At 50.2% G+C, this 19,201-nt stretch overlaps 1 protein-coding gene across 4 annotated transcripts in view; it reads right to left on the bottom strand.

Moving 5' to 3' along the window:
• Positions 1-19,201, bottom strand: part of Rai1 (retinoic acid induced 1) — a 101,926-nt gene that overhangs the window by 41,345 nt on the left and 41,380 nt on the right. Inside the window, exon 1 of one of the 4 annotated variants that reach the window (XM_036195685.1) lies at positions 9,173-9,194. The exons of the other annotated variants lie outside the window; for them this stretch is intronic. The gene's annotated coding sequence lies outside the window, so the exon portion shown is untranslated. Of the gene's footprint in view, positions 1-9,172; positions 9,195-19,201 lie in introns of those variants that run through there. 4 annotated transcript variants of the gene reach the window in all.

Raw genomic sequence — 19,201 nt, 5'->3', positions numbered from 1 at the left:
AGAGGTTATGCACTCAATTCTCTCATACACTGTCCTCCTAGCCACCTACTCCAGAAAGCCCCCTGTACTGTGTGCCCCCGGGCCCTGACTATCCAGGGCCAGCATTCCTGACTCAGCTTGTCTCCAAACCTGCTTGCTTACCTTGAAGACGCTGGCCACTCATTTCTTTCCTCATTCTTCCTTAGGTGTGCACGGGGGGGGGGGGGGGGGGGGGGGCTATGTTAGGTGCAGAATGTGGAAGCAGGCATTAAAAGCCCAACTCTCATCCTTAGAAATAGGCATTGGGGGCTGGAGAGATGGCTCAGAGGTTAAGAGCACTGACTGCTCTTCCAGAGGTCCTGAGTTCAATTCCCAGCAACCACATAGTGGTTCACAACCATCTTTAATGAGATCTGGTGCCCTCTTCTGGCCTACATAATTAATAATTAAATGAATAAATTGGAAAAAAAAAAAGGCATTGAGCACTGTGTGTCTACTTGCCTTCTGGTGGCTTACTTTTCTCCATTTATCTTTTGGGGAGGGCCCCTGTATCCCTGTGCACCCCAGGGTAAGGCTTACCAAAAGCTGTGTTACCTAGAGTACCACTCCTGCCTTAAAACACATGACTTGCCTGATCCCCAGTTATGATTCAAATGTGACCTAGGGGAGAGGTAAGGCCACCAGAAAGCCCATTTTCCTAGGATTTCCATTTGCTGAATTTTCTAACTTAACAACTATCTTACTTGGTACTACAAAGAGGGCTTGCTGACACTGGCCCCGTGGCTGTGTGGAAGTCCTGGTTTTTTTTTTTTTTTTTTTTTTCTTGTTTGGTTTGGTTTGGTTGGGGTGTGTGTATAGAGGTTGGTGTCAAATGTCTTTCTCAATTGCTCCCCACCTTTAGTTTTGAGACTTAACTTGGAGCTCACTGATTGAGGTAGCTGGCTGGCCAGAACACTGCAGAGATCCACATCTCCACCTCCTCAGCACTAAGATTGCCAGCTTTTCTTAATGCATGGCAAACACTTTATTCCCAGCCATCTCCCAAGTCCTGTCCTATTTTCTGACAGGTCTTTGTTGGCTGGTCATTCTGCCCTAGGAAGATCCACATGGTCCAGGCCTTTATCAGAACCAAGACCAACATGGAGCTAGGCAAGCAGCAAGGGCCTAACTCAACTTCTGCAGACCCTTCTCTCCTCATCTGTACAATGAAGGCAACAAGCTAGCACCAGTCAGTGTTGCCCCAGCCAAGCTCAAATTTGACTGTGCTCCTCCCCATTTAAACTTTCCAAGGCTCCCAGGCCCCAACACTTTGCTTTACATTCTAAGCCTTAACAGCCTCCCTGTTTTCTCCTCCAGCTCCTTCTCCACAAACAGATGAGTCTGCAATCTACCTGCTTTGTGGGGCTAATGCTTGCTCCAGGACCTGATCACATGCCAGTTCTGTTGAAAACCCACAGACCCTATTCATCCTTCCAAACCCTGGGCAGCCATTCCCCACCCCCCCCCCCCCTTCTGCCCGCCCCTCTTCCTCGAGTAGGTTCCTGGTACACACACTGATTCATGTACTCCATTGCAATTAGAGCTTGACACCACTGTCTCCTACCAAACCGGATTCGGCAGGGACTAGGCCTTTTGTCTTTGTTTTAAATCCCTGGTGCTTAGAAACCGCCTGCAGACAAACAGTCACTCAGGAACGTCTAGCTGACAGGTGGGTGAGTCTGTAAACAACATCTGCACAGCACTTAGCATCTACGAAGCCTTTTCCTGTCTTCCCCCTCAGACCCCATCCCCACCCCTAGGCATGGCCTCAGAATACTTCAAGGGCCTTTTCTCTGGCCTAGAGCTGGGGTCTGCAAAGAGCTTCCAGCAGGGATCAGCAAAAGCAGCTGGGACCCTCTTTCAGCAGGATGCCAGCTATTTCCTTAGCCAAGAGATACTTCTCCACCAGCCTCTGGAGAGGTTGGCAGGCGCTCAGGTGGCCAACAAGTATGGCCCAGAAATTGGCTGGCCCAGACATCCGCCCAGAGCCACCAGGATTTGGTGGTTGAGTGCAGCTCTACCAGAGAGTCTTGGTAACAGTTGCTATGTAAAACGCTCAAAGGGGGAATTTACTGTCAGCGTTAATAATAGATGAAGGTTTCAGAATTTTTGATGCCTTACGTTCTAAGCCGTTTGATTTATAATGTCTTTGGAAAGAAAGAGATGAGGGCACAGGGAAGGAGGAGGCCTAGGGAGGAGTCAGGAGCTCATTCCTCTCCCAAAGATGGAGACTCAGAGGCCCTGAGAGGGGAAGCCTCTGGGCCACACACCTCCAGGATACTAGAACTGGAGAAAGCTTGCAATGGACCTCATACACTGTGCTGGTCCATGGGAGGGAAACCCAAGTCCTGGCCCCTCCTGCCAGCACTTGGGGTTGTTTTTGGTGCATTGATGCTTCTCTTATGAACACAAGCAGGTTCAAGTAGGCCCCGGAAGCAGCTCTTATGGTAGGAGCCTCGTGAGGCGAGATGTCCTCAGGTTGGGCTGTGCTCCCAGTGCCTGGGAGAGTCAGAGCCCAAGGGGCTACAGGGAGAACATGGGCAGGACCTAGGCTTCGTGGAGGCAGCAGCTAGGCCAAGGCTGAGGCCACTGTGGCCAAGCCTGCCTTGCTGGCAGGCACCCAATGCTAGGCTGGCTTAAGGTGCTCTCCCCCAGCCCTCAAACCTGCCTATCCTGCCTGTCCAGGCATGGGAAACCTTCCTCAGCTAGACTGAGCCGTCCCTGTCATGAGAGGGCAGAAGCAGCCTAGGCCTACATGCCTCCAAGCGTCCCCACCTGAAAAACCGGAAGCACCTGGTCCTGCCTCTCAGCCCAAGAGCAATCAATACCACACTGCCCCACTCCAGGTTCCCTTGCCCCTTGCAAGGTGGAGACAGCCCTTTTGGGCCTAATGTACAGGGTGAATGGCAGAATTTGTAGGTCAGGTCTTCAGTGGTGATATACATAACTTTCTTAACTTCATCAGTGCTACAAACCTGAGTTACGGACAGAGGGAAGAGAAGTCCAGATGATGGCCAGAAGTATGCCACAGATTTTTGTATAAAACACTCCAGGTGCCAGACTCGTAGAGGCCAGCATACAATATGTACAACATCTCTGATCTACACTTCTTATCAGCATGGTGGCCTTTCCACAAACATGTTTCCCCTGCCTTCCAAACATTCATCCCTGATGTAATGATTTCCTGAGATCAAATGAAAAAAAAAAAAAAGTATGTGTGTGTATACACACCAGCTTATGTTTCTGCAGAAGATCAAGAACTGTTCTCCAATTCCCAAAGTGTTCAAGAGTGCCTCCAACTTGAATCTGGATCCAGGACCCAGGAAAGACATGGTAGAAGAGATCTGCTGAAGGCTGAAATGTGTTCAGGGTCACAAATACCTGCTATTTTATTTTTCCAAAGGTCTGAGATTGTGCTTAGGGAGGTCATTCAGCCAGCAAAGTGCTTGTCATGCAAGCAGGAGGACCAGAATTTGATCCCCAGCACCCATATAGAGAGCCAGGAGAGCCTGTAATCATCCTAGGACTGAAGAGACAGAGACAGATGGTGCAGACCCTAATAAGCAGGCCCTGCTTCCCAGAGAGAACATGTCTCAAAAATCCAAAATGAGGCCAGAGGAGGTGATGCACACTTTTAATCCCAGCACTCAGGAGGCCGTCCCTAGAGACAGCCTGGGCAGCAGGTGAGAACCTTGGGAACCCTGTTGACAGCCAAGACTCTGGTCTCTGTTCAGCCTCTTTCTGGACAGGTATCTTGAACCTGGGTGTGGGAGGACTGCAGGGAAGGTCTGATAAACACTGGAGGCTGCTGTGTGATGCACATCCCAGCCTGGCTGCCATCTCCTGGTTAAGAACAGAGCCCTGGCCTGGAGGTATGTTTGTCACTGGGGATCTAGCAGTACAGGAAAGCAGAGGCCCCTGGGGCTTCACTGTGGGACCATGTCACTCTCTCAGCTCACATTTGGCATTAACGGGTGACACACTATCACTGCTCCCATGGACATAATTTTTTCCATATGCTGTTCCTTTTGCTAGGTGTGGCAACCTTCCTTCCCACTCTGGTTCTTTTCTAGCTGTCACTGAGGTGGCCAGGTTAGCCCCTTCTCTGCTCTTTAGCTTACAGATACCATTCTTTCACATGGTTGCTTGTGTTAATGGAATATATTGATGGGTGTAGAAAGTACCTAGCACATGGTGCAAAGTAGGCATTTCAAATGTAGACATGGGTGAGGTATGGCTCAGTGGTAGAGCTTGCCTAACACACACAGGACCTGGGTTCCATCCCCAGAACCATAAAAAATAAAATAGAATACTTAAAGAACTCCCCAAAGTTCTTGGAGCAGCAGCATCTTCAGAAGTCTTCCTTACCCTCTATGCCTCTGGACTAGTCGTCCACTTCCTGGTCCCTCAGCTCTCTGTGCAGCTCTTGGCACAACGACACACATGATAATAACGACTTACCTGGGCATCTACCCACTGGCCCCAAGCAGCCAACAAAGACTTAGAGGGCAGGGACACACCTGGTGATGCAGGTCACCTGGTCTGTTAGGTGAATAAGGAAGGGCAGATGATAGAGAACCATCTCAGCTTCATCTTATCCTGACGGATGGAAGCACTCATCTGTCTTGTCCCAGGGAAACAAGCGGACCAGTATATAAATGACAGGCAGCTTCCAGCTCAGGACCCACTGTCCAGGATACTCCTCTACTGTCTTTCTTCACATTCTGCCTCAAGTGGGCCCGGACTCAGCAACCAACCCCTGACACCACAATTAGGGCCGGAGACCAGTTCCTCCATCTCCATCTCCAACAAGCCTACTAGTCAGTGTCTAGATAAATGACACAACCAGCCTGAGCCTGGTGATGTGGGCAGGCCCACGAGCCATCACCATCTCTTCTAGAAACTCTGAGGTACAGTGTGTTCACCCTCAGTAAAGCTCCTTTCTGGGAGGCCCTCATGGCTCCCCTGCCAACGCTCAGACGGGTAGTTATGACTATCCTTAACAAGAAATGCAGTAATAGAATTAATTTGTTTGGCAGACATCTTTAAAAAACAAAGCCCACCCGGGCGGTGGTGGCTCACACCTTTAATCCCAGCACTTGGGAGGCAGAGGCAAGCAGATCTTTGTGAGTTCGAGGCCAGCCTGGTCTAGAGTGAGATCCAGGACAGGCTCCAAAGCTACACAAAGAAAGCCTGTCTCAAAAAATAAAACATCAAAAACAAACAAACAAACAAACAAAAAACAAAGCCCATGTGTGAGCACTTGTACATAGTGGGGTCTTTGCCAAATGACACTGAAGGGCAGGCTGTAACATTATCCCCGGAAGCCACCATCTTTGGGTGAGGCAGGGACAGCCAGGGCCTACTTAATGGTCGCAGGAGCTCCAAGCAAGAATCTATGGAGCAGCAGGACAGCCACAGCTCAACATACCCCCAGACAGAAGCTGGGGCTTACTCCAGGCTGCAGGCCTCTCAGCATCCCCCGCCCCACCCCCACTCCCTCTCTACCTCTCAGCAGACCTCTCACGTCTTCTCCCTTCCTCCTTTGCTTTGTGACAAGGTCTTTCCAGGCTGAGCTGAGAGCGTCAGGGGAACAAAAAGGATGCAGTGGTACCTTCAGGACCTTGACCAGCTTCATGGTCACCAAATCACTGGCGGGTTCCTGCTACACAAAGGCCTGGGGTTTAAACAAGATTATATAAACAGAGGGGGATGAGGCAAGATAGCTCAACAGGTAAGGCACCTGTCCCTAAACCTGAAGACCTGAGTTCAATTCCTGGGACTCACGGGGTGGAAGGGAAGAACTGACTTTCCACACTATGGTGTGCACGCCCCCACACAAACACACAGACACACAAATAAATGTAATACAAAATGAAAAAGAAAAAGTAGACAGTGTTCATGGTGCTAGAAGAGCAGCCTGAAGGAAGAGCACCAGAATGGTGAGAATCCACAGGACACCTCTTGGCTCTCCATGTCCTGGGTTATGCCTTCTCCAGTGGTCACGAGGCCCTACTCACAACCCATGTCAATCTTGACAGAGCAGCCACATCTTGGGGCTGTAGGCCACAGTTCCTGCTCTGAACCTGTCTTACAAAGCCTCCCTACCCTAAATGCTCACACTTAATAAAGACCTATGGAGTTCAAAGGCACACTGTACTAGGGTTCCAGGAGACAATGCCCTACTGGTCTCCCCTCCTACTAGAGAACACCAGCTTGGTCACTGGCTGTATGGATTCAGAGATAACCAGGCCCCACCTGCTTGTCTCTAGTCCTGTTCTGCCTCTGCTGGTTTCAGTACCTAACACCAATTACACCTGATCAGATTCTGACAATTCAGACTCCTGGGCTGCCTAGGAACTGTGATTCAGAGGGACCCCAGGTCAGGAGCATGCACTGAGCACATTTTTGCTGGCTGAACCCCAACAGCCTTCATGCCTAGGTAAGGGGCTGCCTCCACCTAAATCAGCAGCAGCCTGAGGAAAACACTTGCCAGTGAGATTTGAAGCCCCATATCCCATGGGCCCATGTAATTCCACTGGCACAAACTGGTCTGGTAGAACCTGGGTACCAGCAGCAGGGAGCTGCTATGGCTCAGAAGCTTCTTTACCCTTCTGGAATCATGCTGTCTTCATTGTGAGGCACCTGGACACAGCAGGGGAATGAAGATGCTCAGGGCCTAGAACCACACACAGAACAAAACAGCCTGCTCCCAAATCACCAAAGGCTACTATTTGGTAAGTACTAGTTATGGTAAGGGTTCTACCAACATAAATTTGTTCAAACCTAAAACTGGAATGATGGCATGTGTAAAGCAAAAGGCACAACCCTCTGGAGCGGCAACATTATCAATACCACTCCAAGCGGCCTCCAGCCCTGGCTGGAGAGCAGGCAGGGCCCATCTATAGCCTCCAAAGGCAGGGCTACAGTCAGATGCACATACATGCATGCACACATATAAAACATTCATATAGTAAAATAAGTAAATCTAGAAAAATAAATAAAACACCAAAAACAATGTGTATGCACTCTCAAGATGGCTCAGAGGGCAAAGATGCTCTCCCCAAGCCTATGGACCTGAGTTCAATCCCCGAAACCCACACGGTAGAAAGGAAAAACTAATTCCAGTAAACTGTGCACTGACCTTCACACTTTTATTGTAACATGTATATCCATCCCCCCTTTCTCAACCACATACAAAATAAATACATGTAAAAAGCAATTTTTAAAAGTTAAAAGTAGTGAGGGTGACAGGATTTTTGGGAGTTTCCAACAAATTTAGTTCCAAGGCTTGGAGAGAGGGAGGATGAGTAAGACCATCCAGTTAGTTAAAGACTGAAGAACATTCATTTGTTCATTTCTTCATTAATTCCAACCAAGATCTCATCCTCCAAGCAACCTGCTAGATACCCAGACCTCAGCAGTAATAAGACAGTCATTCTTCAAGTATCACGTTTCTGCTGTGAGTCCCAGGGCCTCCAGTCCTTGCACCTAGAACCATGGAAGTGAACAGGCCAGGTTGGGAAGGGCATGACCAAGTCTCATGGCATACCTGGGATCTGTTCTGTGCCCCAATGGCCCTGTTCTCTGGCCCCATTCAGATTACCTGTAGCCACAGAAGCCTGCCTTAGAGACAGCAGACTCCCTACAAGAGATGCTAACATGAAGCTGGTCACTGCCTTTTTTAGAAAATGTAATTCCTTTTTATTAGAAAATTAAAGGGTAGGACCAGCTTGCCAAAAGCCAGAACAGCTGAAATGTGCTTGTCTAAGATATGCAGTGTCTGATAAATGGATTTATACATCTCCTTCTTTCCTTTACCTTCTCCTTAGTCAGTCTGTTTTCATTCATTCTCCACCCACAGACCCTGCAGCAATGGCCATGAGCTTGGCCTTGGCCTGCAGGCCCAACACCCTGGATGTAGGGAGAGTGCTTTTGTCTCCTCAGCACTGAGCGCCAGCTTTAAGCCTTTTCAGAAAAGCCTCGGGGATTCTCTGGCTTTCCTAAGATGCAAGGCTGCCTGTGGCCTCTGCTAAGCTAAGGGTGTCAGGAGGGAAGGGCAGGCAGGAACAATAAAAGACTTGAGAAATATGCTCATCCGAGTGGAGACCTGGGCACAGGAGGTTCCAGACGCAGCTGCTGGAAGGAGGCAGCTGGGGCAGAGTCAGGAAGGACGAGGACAAGAGGGCATGTCCCTCACCACCACAAAAAAAAAAAAAAAACAACAACAACAACAACAACACAAAAAAACCCTATTCCAAACCACCCAGGGAGTTTTCTCTTATTCAAAGTCCTTGATTCTTCCTTCTGCCTCAGGACTCATGAACAAGGGCCCATCTTATTAATGGGGTGATGGAGGGGCCCAGAGGGTGGGTCTTCCGCCTCATGAAGGTGGCTGAGCCTGCCCTGTGAGTCATTAGGAGCTGGTAACTAAGGTATCCAGAACTGGATTTTCTCTCCACTAATCTCTCTTCTTCTCTTTCCTTTTCTCCATCTCCTCTCCCCCATTAGTCAGATGTTCCAGGCCTGGTTTCGAAGGGAGATGGGAATATAGAGGATGTGCGTGACTAGCTGTGTGTGCATGCATGCACATATGTGAGCATGAGTGTGTTTGAATGTGTGCTGAATCCTAAAATGGTGTCTACCTCCTGACGTTCTGATGGGAGTGAGGGTGTGAGAGGGACATCACAGCCCAGGTACCTCTGCCTCAGCCTCCCTTCCATGGCTCCCGGTGGCCTGCCATCACAGTTCAAGGGCAAATCCATTTCCCTCAATGCCTCTTGAGTAACAACGGGCAGGCTTGGGTTTCTTACCCCTCTCACTGCAGCCTTGGCTTTGGCATGTCTAGCAGAGTCTGCTTTGTTCTGGAGAAAATCAAGACAGGATCTGTCCCAGGGGTTGCTGCCTGGGTAGGCGACAGGGTGGAGGTCAGAAATAAACACAAAATAGCATTGTCCAGCAGGCCTCTCCTTCCCTGGAGCTAGGTCCCGACAGGCAGAGTCTTTATAGGACTCTGCTCTAAGACCTAGTTCAAATCCCAGGTGGCCCTGTGGTCTGGGGGAAATTCTTTCACTAAGCCTGGTTTCATGCCCTCAGAGGCATTTACTGAAAGTGTCATACCTACACAAAGCCCTAGCACAACACCACTTCTCACCTGGGCAGCTCCAAGAGTGAGGGCATGAGCCAGTTTTCTGCGGTGTAGGTGGGCAGCCATAGGAGGCAATGTGACCTCCAACTTTCGGAAGATGGCTGCGTCAGGGTGCAGAGTAGATGTCTCTGGGTGGTATTTCTGAGAAAGCAGCACACTGCTGGCCCTGAAACACAAGTGTTCTCTGGATGACAGGAAAAACAGACAACCCATGCATGGCAAATGTTCTCTTCAGAGGGGACCTGGACCATGGAAGCAGCATGGTGTACAGAATTTTGTTCAGTGTGACCCACCCACACAGCACCTTCCCCTGGATGTTAACAAGCTCTCCTGGGTAGACATCAAGCCCAGGGTCTAGGCACGAGGCCTAGCCCAATTTAGTGAACACCCACTCACTCAGACACTAACCTCTAATGCAGATTGTCCCCTCTGACACGGGTTGGAGTTGGCCTATGATCGTCCTCATGGGGTGGGGCCACAGTATCTGGAGGTTCTACCACCCTCCCTATAGTGGGAAGCAGAGCTGCCTGGCACTGGTGAGTCATGTCAGCTCAGCTGGTGGTTCTGTGCATGAGGAGGGCCCCACAACCACAGCCCTATCTGTAACCAAGGTGAAGAGGTTAGCTCTAGCAGCAGATTGGCAGTAGGCTGGTGCCTCGGACCTACCCCTGGCAGCCTCTGGTCATCAGATCCAACTGATTCAGCCTCTAGCCTGGCCAGTACAAGGAAGGGGCAGCCGCTGGGGTGAGGGTGCTGGTGTAGAACCTAAATACTGAGAAGTAGAGGCAGAACTCAACTGAGGAGGAAGGAGCAGGTCCCGGCATGTGCCGAGGATGGGGTCTCTAGAGCTGCAACAGGCCAAGCACTCCAGCTTGGTGGAGGTGCAGTCGCCCAGTCAGCAGCCCTGGCTGCCAGCTCAGACCTGTCTTCACCCTCTTCTTCCTCACCCTGCCTGTCAGTCGTGGAGTAAGGGCTGCAAGTGAGTCGGCCATTTTCATTTGCACCCACCGCTCTTCCCCAGCTCCTGAGGGCTGACATGCCCTGTCCTGTCCAGGCATCCTGCCCCTCTCCCCCTGTAGGGTAGCCATAGCCACAGACTCCGATGGGGACAGGCTGCATACAGGGCCAGGGGCAAGCAGCTAGCAGAGCTTACTATATGATACCCTAGTGTATGGGAGCCAGGGGGCAGACAAGAAGCAGCCTCCCTGACCCCTTCACACTGTTCACTCCAAATGCCTCTGTCTTGTCTCAAAACCTTCCCTCTGCTGGGGTGGAACAGCCCTGCTCAGAGTGCTTGTGTCCAGATGCTTCCTAGGTCCCAGGAGGACACCCTCTGAGAACTGACACCAAGGGCTGCAGCTGCCCCTCGCCAACTGAATGAGAGGTGCCAGGCACATGCTGACACAACTTGAAACTACTGGTACTTTACAGGTCATTTCAGTCCCAACAACTCCTGCCAAACTGACCTACTACCCAGATAAGGAAAACTGAGACCCATGGGCCAATACAGGCGCTCTGGACTCCTGCAGGTTCTGGGGGCCAGTGTGGAAGAGGTGAGGCCCTTCGTAGTAGCTTTCCTGTGTCCAAACAAGTATGACTAAGGTCAGCAGTCTGTTCTTGCTTTGTCTGAAGTAGGGTCTCACTATGCAGCCCAGGGTGGCCAGGGACTGGCTACATAGAACAGGCTGGCTTGGAACTCCCAGCGATCTCTGCCCCCTGAGGTGCGAGGATTAAAGGTGTGTGCCACCACACCCATTTCAAAGGCCCCTCTTCAAGAGCAGTGTTTCTCTAAGTTCCTTCTTCTCCCTCCCTCAGTAGACAGGCCCAGCCCAAGGACCACCCAAGATGGTCCTTGGGAGAGAGCACCCACCCACCACCATGCAGTAAGGAAAACGGGTTTCTCATAGTCTCCCAGCCAGGCAACCCTACCCACAACGCTTTCCTCATCCCTGAACCAGGGACTAGGCCTGTTGCCATCAGCTATCAGGCACTACCTGACTATCAGGCCATCCTTCTCCTCGGTCCCTGTCAAATGAAGAGGAAGTGCAGGCTTTCCTGAGACCCTGCTTCCTCAGGCTACCTCAATCATTCATTCATCCCCCACAACCCTACCTCCACTTCTTGGCCTGCTTGTGGCTAGACTTTCTCTTAAGCATCTCCTAATCCACCAGTGACAAGAAGTCCATCTATGCAGAGCAGTCTGCCTTAAGTGCCCTGAGCCCACTCACCTAGACCTTCTTCTGGGTCTGCAGCCTGGCATCTTATATTTAAACCACCCTCCTTCTGGGGCAGGGAAGGGACACCTCAGGCTGATGCAGGGTCGTTGCTTCTCACACTTCTGAGGCAGGCTCATTGAGGCTGAAATTTCAATTAAGGTAGAGAAATAATTACTACAGGACTCCAGGCCAGCTCAAGTGGGGATGGGCCTCAGTGTCTGAAAAGGGAAGAGGTAGCCAGGTACCCCGCAGCCAGGGCAAACAGCGGGGCCTTTCTTCAGGTCATTCCTGCAGTTCCTACCCATCTTCCTGCCTCATGGGTGCCTGAAGGCATAGGAGTCTGGGGGCAGAGAAAGAGTGGAGGCTTATAAAGTGTGCCTCAGCTGGCTCTAACAAAGCTGAATTAAATGCAATCTAAACACTCAACACTGGCTATCTCACGGTGAGGCTGAAGGCCACCTGGGCACATTAAGATGGGGTATGTACCCCAAAACAGGACTGGGGAGGCTTGAGTCTTCCTTTAAGGAGTTCTTACACTGGCCTAGAGGAAGACAAGGGCTGTATTGGTCTCTGTACCTCAGGCCCACCTCCACATGGGTATGAGAAAAGGCGGTTTCTGGATCCTGTGAGACCTTCTCATCTCTTAAGAGGCCTTTGAACAGCCTGTTTGGCTATGCCTTCTCATCTCAAGAAATCACTATCCCTGATCCAAAAACACCATCTCTGAGAATGACCCATTTTCTCTTCAGGAATACTTCCTTTTAATCCAGAAATTCCTTAGGTCCACAGTGTTCCATCTCCAGAAGTGTTTTATTTATCTCCAGAAACAACTTTGTACCTTCAAGTACGATCCATCTCCAGAAATGTCAATGCTCTCCCTAACAGCTCCACCCCAACTTTAAGTAGCTTTCCAGAATGTTCCATCCCATCTCCAGAAGAAGGCCCCCACTGTTTCCAGGACACTCCAGCATCCTCCTCAAACACTCCACACCAGAGACACTACAGCTATCTCCACGCTCCATTCTCAGAAACATTGCGTCTGGCAATACTAGGAATCCAAAAAAGCCTCATCTTAAACAAAACAAAACAAAAAGTCTATCTCCAGAAGAATTCATTTCACTTTCAAATGTACCCCTATTTCATCTTCAGAAATTACCTGCTCCAGAAATGCTCTCCATGTTGTCTCTAGAGATACCCTGGCTCAGGAAGCATTCCAGCTCCTGTCTGGAAACACGAAGGCAAAGCCTTTCACCCTGACTCACATGCTGAAGGAACAGACCATTTCTTCCAAGATCTCCTGAAAAGAGAGTGTACAGGCTTCCTCTCCCATCCCTCTGGTTCCTGGAGACCTCACAGCCATCTGCTAGGCCTTCTTTCCCTGGGATGAAGTCAAGAGCTGAACTCTGGCAGATGCCTCTGTTCCAGGGGTTTGGGAACATGAGGTCAGAACCCCAGGTGACTGGGAGAGCAGTAGTTCTCAAACTGGGGGTTGTGACTCCTTTGGTGGGGAGTTCAAGACCTTTCCACAGGGGCTGCATATCAGATATTTACATTACAATTCACAACAGGAGCAAAATTAGTTATGAAGTAGCAATAAAAATAATTTTATGGTTGGGGGTCACCACAACATGAGGAATTATATTAAAGTGTCGCAGCATTAGGAAGGCTGAGAACCACAGAGCTAAAGGATCTTGCCTGGGGCAGGGATGTGAGAGGGTATAGGGCAGGATGAGTCCATATAGCACCCCACCACCACCTACACATACAACATCATGATAAAAACTACACTGTTCACAGTAGGACTGTGTCACCTTTTAGAACCTTTGGCTCAGAACAGCATGGAAATCTGTGTCCACTATGTACACACACATCAAAGATAATCCATATCCACTGTGAACCTTACCCGACCTTGCCGGGGGTCTTATGGGTCACATTCTGGGAATGCCAAGAAGGGGAAGCATTCTGACACCCCTCAACAGTTAAAACTGACAAAACTGGCACCCCAGGACTGCTCAGTTCCAAATGCTGAGAAGCTCAATCACAGTACTTTGGGCTTTAGGGGACTGGGAAGGCGAGTATAGTATATTCAGTACCTGCCTGAACACTCCTTAAGATGGCATGTTTACTCTCCTTCGGGCAGCCGGGCCCCTCGGGTAGAAGCAACCCTAGCTATGTCACCTATGTCCACAGTCAAGCACTGCTCTCCTACACATAAAGCCACAGCATCCTGTGGGAAAGGTAGGGTGCTCAGGGAAGGGGGTCTGGAGGTGGCTGAGTAGAGGATAAGTCAGTACCGGCGCGCGCGCGCGCGCGCGCGCGCGCGCACACACACACACACACACACACACACACACACACACACACACACACACACACACGAGCCTCTGGGAGTGTCCCAGGAGCTCAGTATAAACACAGGCAGGTTACAAACCCTCTCCACTGGAACTGCACAGAATGGGCCTGAACCAGGTGCTCCTGATACTTGGCCTCTGTGGGGAAATTCTCAGAGCCCCCAAATAGTATGATTCCTGATCTGTCCGGGTGGCACTGTGTAGCTCTGCTGTCACAGGAGGACAATTACCATTTATTAAGCCTCCCAATTTAGAACCTGCCTCAATTAACTGGAACCTCCAGAGCCCATTTTGATGGATGTGAATGCAGCTTCAATATGCCCTCCACTGTGCCCTCGGCAAAGGCCGTGACCCCCCAACTAGCTAGTTTTTGCCTAGACACAGAGCTCTGACATCTGCCCCCCACCATCCTTCTTCTCTCCCAGTCCTGTTCAGGAGACACACTGTATCTCTGCCTGACCTTTCTTTTCGAGGAAAGGGATCCCCACCCAGAAATAGAAAAGAAAAGAAATACAAAGTTAAACATGGATGTGAATGAACACATGGTCCTAAAGTACAAGATGGCAGTAAGCCAAGGCCACACCTTGCTGGTAGCAACACAGCTGTCCAGGCCTCTCAGCTCCTGGGAGCAGCCCGGCCCACTGCATCGATATTCTCTGTCCTTCGTAGCCCAAACTGCACTGGCTCTCCTGGGACCTTCTTATCCACAATGTCGCTTCAGCAAAAGGTTATGTAGAAGAATGTGGAAGTCTCTCCCGCATATTAACTAAAAGAATGTTCTTGAAAATGCACAAGAAGAAAGCACACCTAAGAGTCAGTTTCTCTGAGTCTGAGATGAGACGGAGCACTGGACTGGCAGGATTCTGTCTCCAGTCCCGCTCAACTGGGATCTAGGTATGTCACTGAGCTCCAGATTTCTGGTCTGCTAACAGTGGGAACAAAAGTCCCCACTCCTGGTGCTCTGACACTGTGAGGTCATCTGAGAAACTGCAATCACACTCCAGACCGTGCCGAACACAACTGCTGTTAGTGTTCAGGCACTGCCAACCAAGCACTTAGCAGGCAAGAACCACTCCACAAGCACTGTGCCTGTTTCCATCACCTACACCTGACAGCCCCTTCCTGTGTACCCTCTCTTCCTGGGGGTAAGGAGTAGAGAATTCATGGGTACACATTCTACACCCAGTTTATCATTAGTTAGTTGTGGTGTTTTTTTTTTTTTTTTTCGTTGCTTCTTTTTCCAGACAGGGTCTCACTGTGTAGCTCTGGCTGACCTGGGACTCACTCTGTAGATATTCACCTGCCTCTGCCTCCGAAGTTCTATGATTACAGGCATGCACCACACCTGACAATCAGCTGGCTTTTTAAAAGAAAAGCAAAAAGCAGATTTTTGTTTCAAACCTGATATAATTTTTAAAGCCATACGCTTGCCAAACTCGCCCATCCGAGGATGTCCCTCACAAGCCATGGCTACCTCCAGCCTCAGCTCTCAGAGAAGACAGGTCTTTACAGAAGAGAGAGTGTGTGGGCAGGGTTGTGGGAACACAAAGCAAGCTTGCCTTGGCAGGGGCTGTCAACCACTAGGTTTCTGTGTGCTGCTCTGTCAAATGGGGTATGACAGCGCCCACCTTCAGTAGGTGACAAGAGTTGGGTAAAAGCCCCCTTACAAAAACAGGCTGAGCAGGCCTCTTGGGGATCAATGGAGAAGGGTAGAGGGAACTGAAGGTTCATTCCCTTCTCCATGAGGTTAACTTGCCCTCCTCAACCATTCACAATGTTACAATGAACTATAGGAGAAAAATGAGCCCTTTGTAGATCCAATGCCCAGAGAAGTATGTTTGTATCACAGAGCAGAAAAATACATGAATGGCAGCTCAGAACATGGCCCTGGATAAATGACTCTTTGCAGTCACAACAGTGACTGACCTGTGATCTGTGCCCATATCCCTAGGCTCATGGGTCATGAGGGTCCTAGGAAGCTCTATCTTGCCCCATCCCACTTCCGCTTCGGGCCTGCTGCTGGCTTGGGCTCAGTCACTGTGTGGGCTCATGGGCACCACCTGGAGAGCTGAGCACAAAGTCTCTTCTCCTACTTCCCCACACCACTCAATATCCTAGAGGTCCAGTCCAGCCATAGCCAGGGGCTCATCCCACAGGACCTCCAGACAAAGGCATGTGATCTCTGCATACCTCAGTTTCTACATTTGCAAAATGGGGGAGAAGGAATTTTCTACCAACAGAGAGGGTCGAATGAAAGGAACTAAGAGCGGCTAGGCACAGGCACCCAGCAGTTTCTTCCCCAGGCTCTGGGTGCTATACCTCTCTATGCTGTGCCTCTTTTCAGTATTGTAATCTGCTGGGTTTTAATTATGAACCCCCGGGACTGCCTGTAAGACCTAGGGCTCCTTGGTATAAAGAACAGCAGGTCAGAGGTTCTGGTTTAGGCAAGTGACTAGGGAACAGGTTAGGCCCTGCATCCCTCTAGCTGTCTTCAGCCAATGGGAAGGGGAGCCAAGGGTATTGAAGCGCCCCCTGGGCATCCGCATCCTTGGAAGCAGGTATGCTAGAGGATAAGAAGGCTCAAAGAAGAGACAAGTGATGATGTGGACTTGCCAATCTCTCTAGACTCCTTGGTGTCCCGCCTCTAAGCCAGTCATGTGCTCTGCCTAGCTCTGCCCCTTCTTTCCCAATGCCTTCCAGCTAACACGTTTCACAGCAGTCACAGCCCAGAGTCCCTATCAGCTGCAGATCCTACCTGTGCTTGCTCTGTGGTCACTGCAATCTAGAGCTGCTCATATTCACATACACTCCCCATCTTGTATCCTATGCCCCAAACACAATGTCTAGAATATTCAAGTGCCAATGTTCCGTCTCTGGCAAAGAATATTGTGCAAGTCCCCTTCCTCTGGGACCCCTCTCCTGGGGCAGGGCCTCCTAGACACACCAATGGTCTGTCAGCAATAGAGCTTCAACAGCCACAAGTACAAGGTCAGGCTGACCTAGCTCAGCCTAGACTGGATGCCTTCTATACAGCATCTGTTCTACATTCTTACCTCTAAGATGGCCTCCTCCCATAGCTTCTCCCAGCCACATGGGCTCTGGCCGAAGCCCTAGACTATAAGCTAGCCTAGCAATAGCTCATGTGGCCAGAGCATCCATGACAGATTGGCTCTAACAAGGCTTTTCTTTCTACTTTTTCCCTACTGCCCCTCTTCCCTGAAACAAACAAACAAAAAACCCATTTTGTGTTTTCTACTTCTACCTTCCTTCTCCAGGCCACTGGATCAACTCTGACCCCAGCACTGCTAGGGTCTCATAGGATCAGGGAGCTTTCTGAGAGAATGCCATCCACACCCAGCCTATACTACAGGGTAGCACAGTAATTTAATCAGGCAGAAAATTGGTGGCCCAGGGTCTCTATCTGTCCCATAAATGGGTTGCTGAATCAGTTGATATCATATGATTTTGAACAGGATATGTCATGGACACATCTAGATTCTGGGTCTTGAGAAAGTAGATTGACAGGTACTCTGGTTGTAGCCCCAGGAAGACCAGGTGGCCCTCATGGCCTCATCTGCACTGCCTACCTTGACTGGCATTATGCAAGCATGGGTCCCTTCACGTGCCTGATGAAAAAAGTAACATATTAGCATTTTAAACAGAATTGGCCATGCCTTGACCATGGCATTGGAGAGAAGCGACATTACGGGCAGAAAGAAGGCTGAAGGCAGGAAGCTGCTCTTGAGAGGTGGCAACTTGCAGGGTGACTGGGGCAGGCAAGCAACTCAAGTCTACTTGGGTACCAAGGGTTCTGTGGGATGAGTGGACGCCTGTCTTTTTCCTTCCCAGGTCTGCCCTGTGGAGGATGTGAAAGCTAACTTCCCATCCTAGCTGACCCTCTCACTCTCAGGGTACTATTTCTGGCTTACAAATTCCCCCTTGGTCAAGCTCCCCTAAGAAAGTGAGGTCAGACCTAATAAATCTCATTGGGACCCAGCCCAGCAGGAGTACCCCTCCCTTTTCCCAAACATTCCACTTTTAATGAGGTAACCTTAGGTGGCTCCAGTGAGCACATTAGCTCCCCAAGAGGCTCATACTGAGATATGGGTTAACTGAACCCCAGCTGTCCCTCTCCTCAACAGCCAGTATACCTAACTCCTCCCCCCTGGCAGCACACAGATGTCCTGGATGTAAAGATACACAAATGAGTCCTTTTGCGCCAGAGGCTGCCAGGCACTTGAGCAAAGCCTACCTCATTTTCCTGACTTGCCAGGAAAAGCTACCATCCTTGCTACACAAAAGGGAAAATACGGCTCAGGTACTTTGGGGCAGTGGCCTTGGATTCTTTCGGATAGGGGTCTCTCCCTCTCAGAGAAGCTGGGTGGGCCTGGGGCAGAGGCAGCCAATCAGTGTGTGGGAATAGGAAGAGGTGCAGTGGCAGCTAGGCAGACCACGTGCGGAGGTGGGCAGGTTTACAGAAATGTCCATCACTGGATCTTAGACTGCTCCTCTGTACCAGAGCAGTCCTTGGGTCACCAGTGAGAGAAGGAAGCAAGTGCAGCAATGCTGGCCTGGGCTTTCCTGGACAACTCTTAGCGTGTGTCCCCTAAGTGTGCCCGCAGGCCCTAGTGTCTGACACGCTACAGACCCATCGGCTAACACAGGACGGGAAGGGCCAGCACGGATGATGCAAGTCAGACAACTGCCTAGGTAAGCTGTCCAATTCCCCACGTGGAGGGACAACATGGCTGATGCCCTATGTGGATGGGCCACAGAAAAGAAGGAACTTGGGAGTGACATGGAGAATGAATGAGAAGGCTCTTTCAGTCTTGAGACCTGGCTTACCAGAGATTCTGCAAAAGTAGAAGCTCAAAGTGGGAGTGTGAGGGCAGCTGAGAACTAAGAAAACAGACTGGGCCTCAAGGACAGAGAACTGGTTACAGCCTGGAGTTCCCAACAGCTAGCTGTATGAAGCATGTCATTTTCTCTAACACTAACCACACACATCAACATGCACAGCTATGTAAAAAATGATGTAGCATCAGGTACATGAGTATAGATCAATGAGGTTCTGATGGCTGCCATCCAGCTCCTGGGACCTAAGGATATCACCTGGAGGAGCCCTAACTGGGCATGTACCCCCAGCACCTTCCATAGCCCTCCAAACCTGGGTCTCGAGTCTGTGGCTGGACCCTGCTTATCCAGACCTCAGCCTCTTTCCTGGCTGGGGGTTGAGCAGGAACAGCTCAATCAGGATATAATCGTTTTTAATTAACGTGTGGATCATTTCACAGGCTGATCTCCTTGGAGACCACAAGGAAGACGGTCTTCTAAGCTTTCTCTCCTTTTGCTTTCTCTCCCAGTGCACCCCTCCCAGCAAAAGGCCATACTTCACTTTTACCTACCACCTACAACCTTGAGAACTGCACAAAAGCCTGGCTCCTGGGTCTCAAGGCCTTCAGGAGGAA

The sequence above is a fragment of the Onychomys torridus genome, chromosome 8 (genome assembly GCF_903995425.1).
Source record: "Onychomys torridus chromosome 8, mOncTor1.1, whole genome shotgun sequence".
Taxonomy (NCBI): domain Eukaryota; kingdom Metazoa; phylum Chordata; class Mammalia; order Rodentia; family Cricetidae; genus Onychomys; species Onychomys torridus.
The sequence above is the reverse complement of the archived record's forward strand: the minus strand, read 5'-3'. Positions and strand labels throughout refer to the sequence as shown.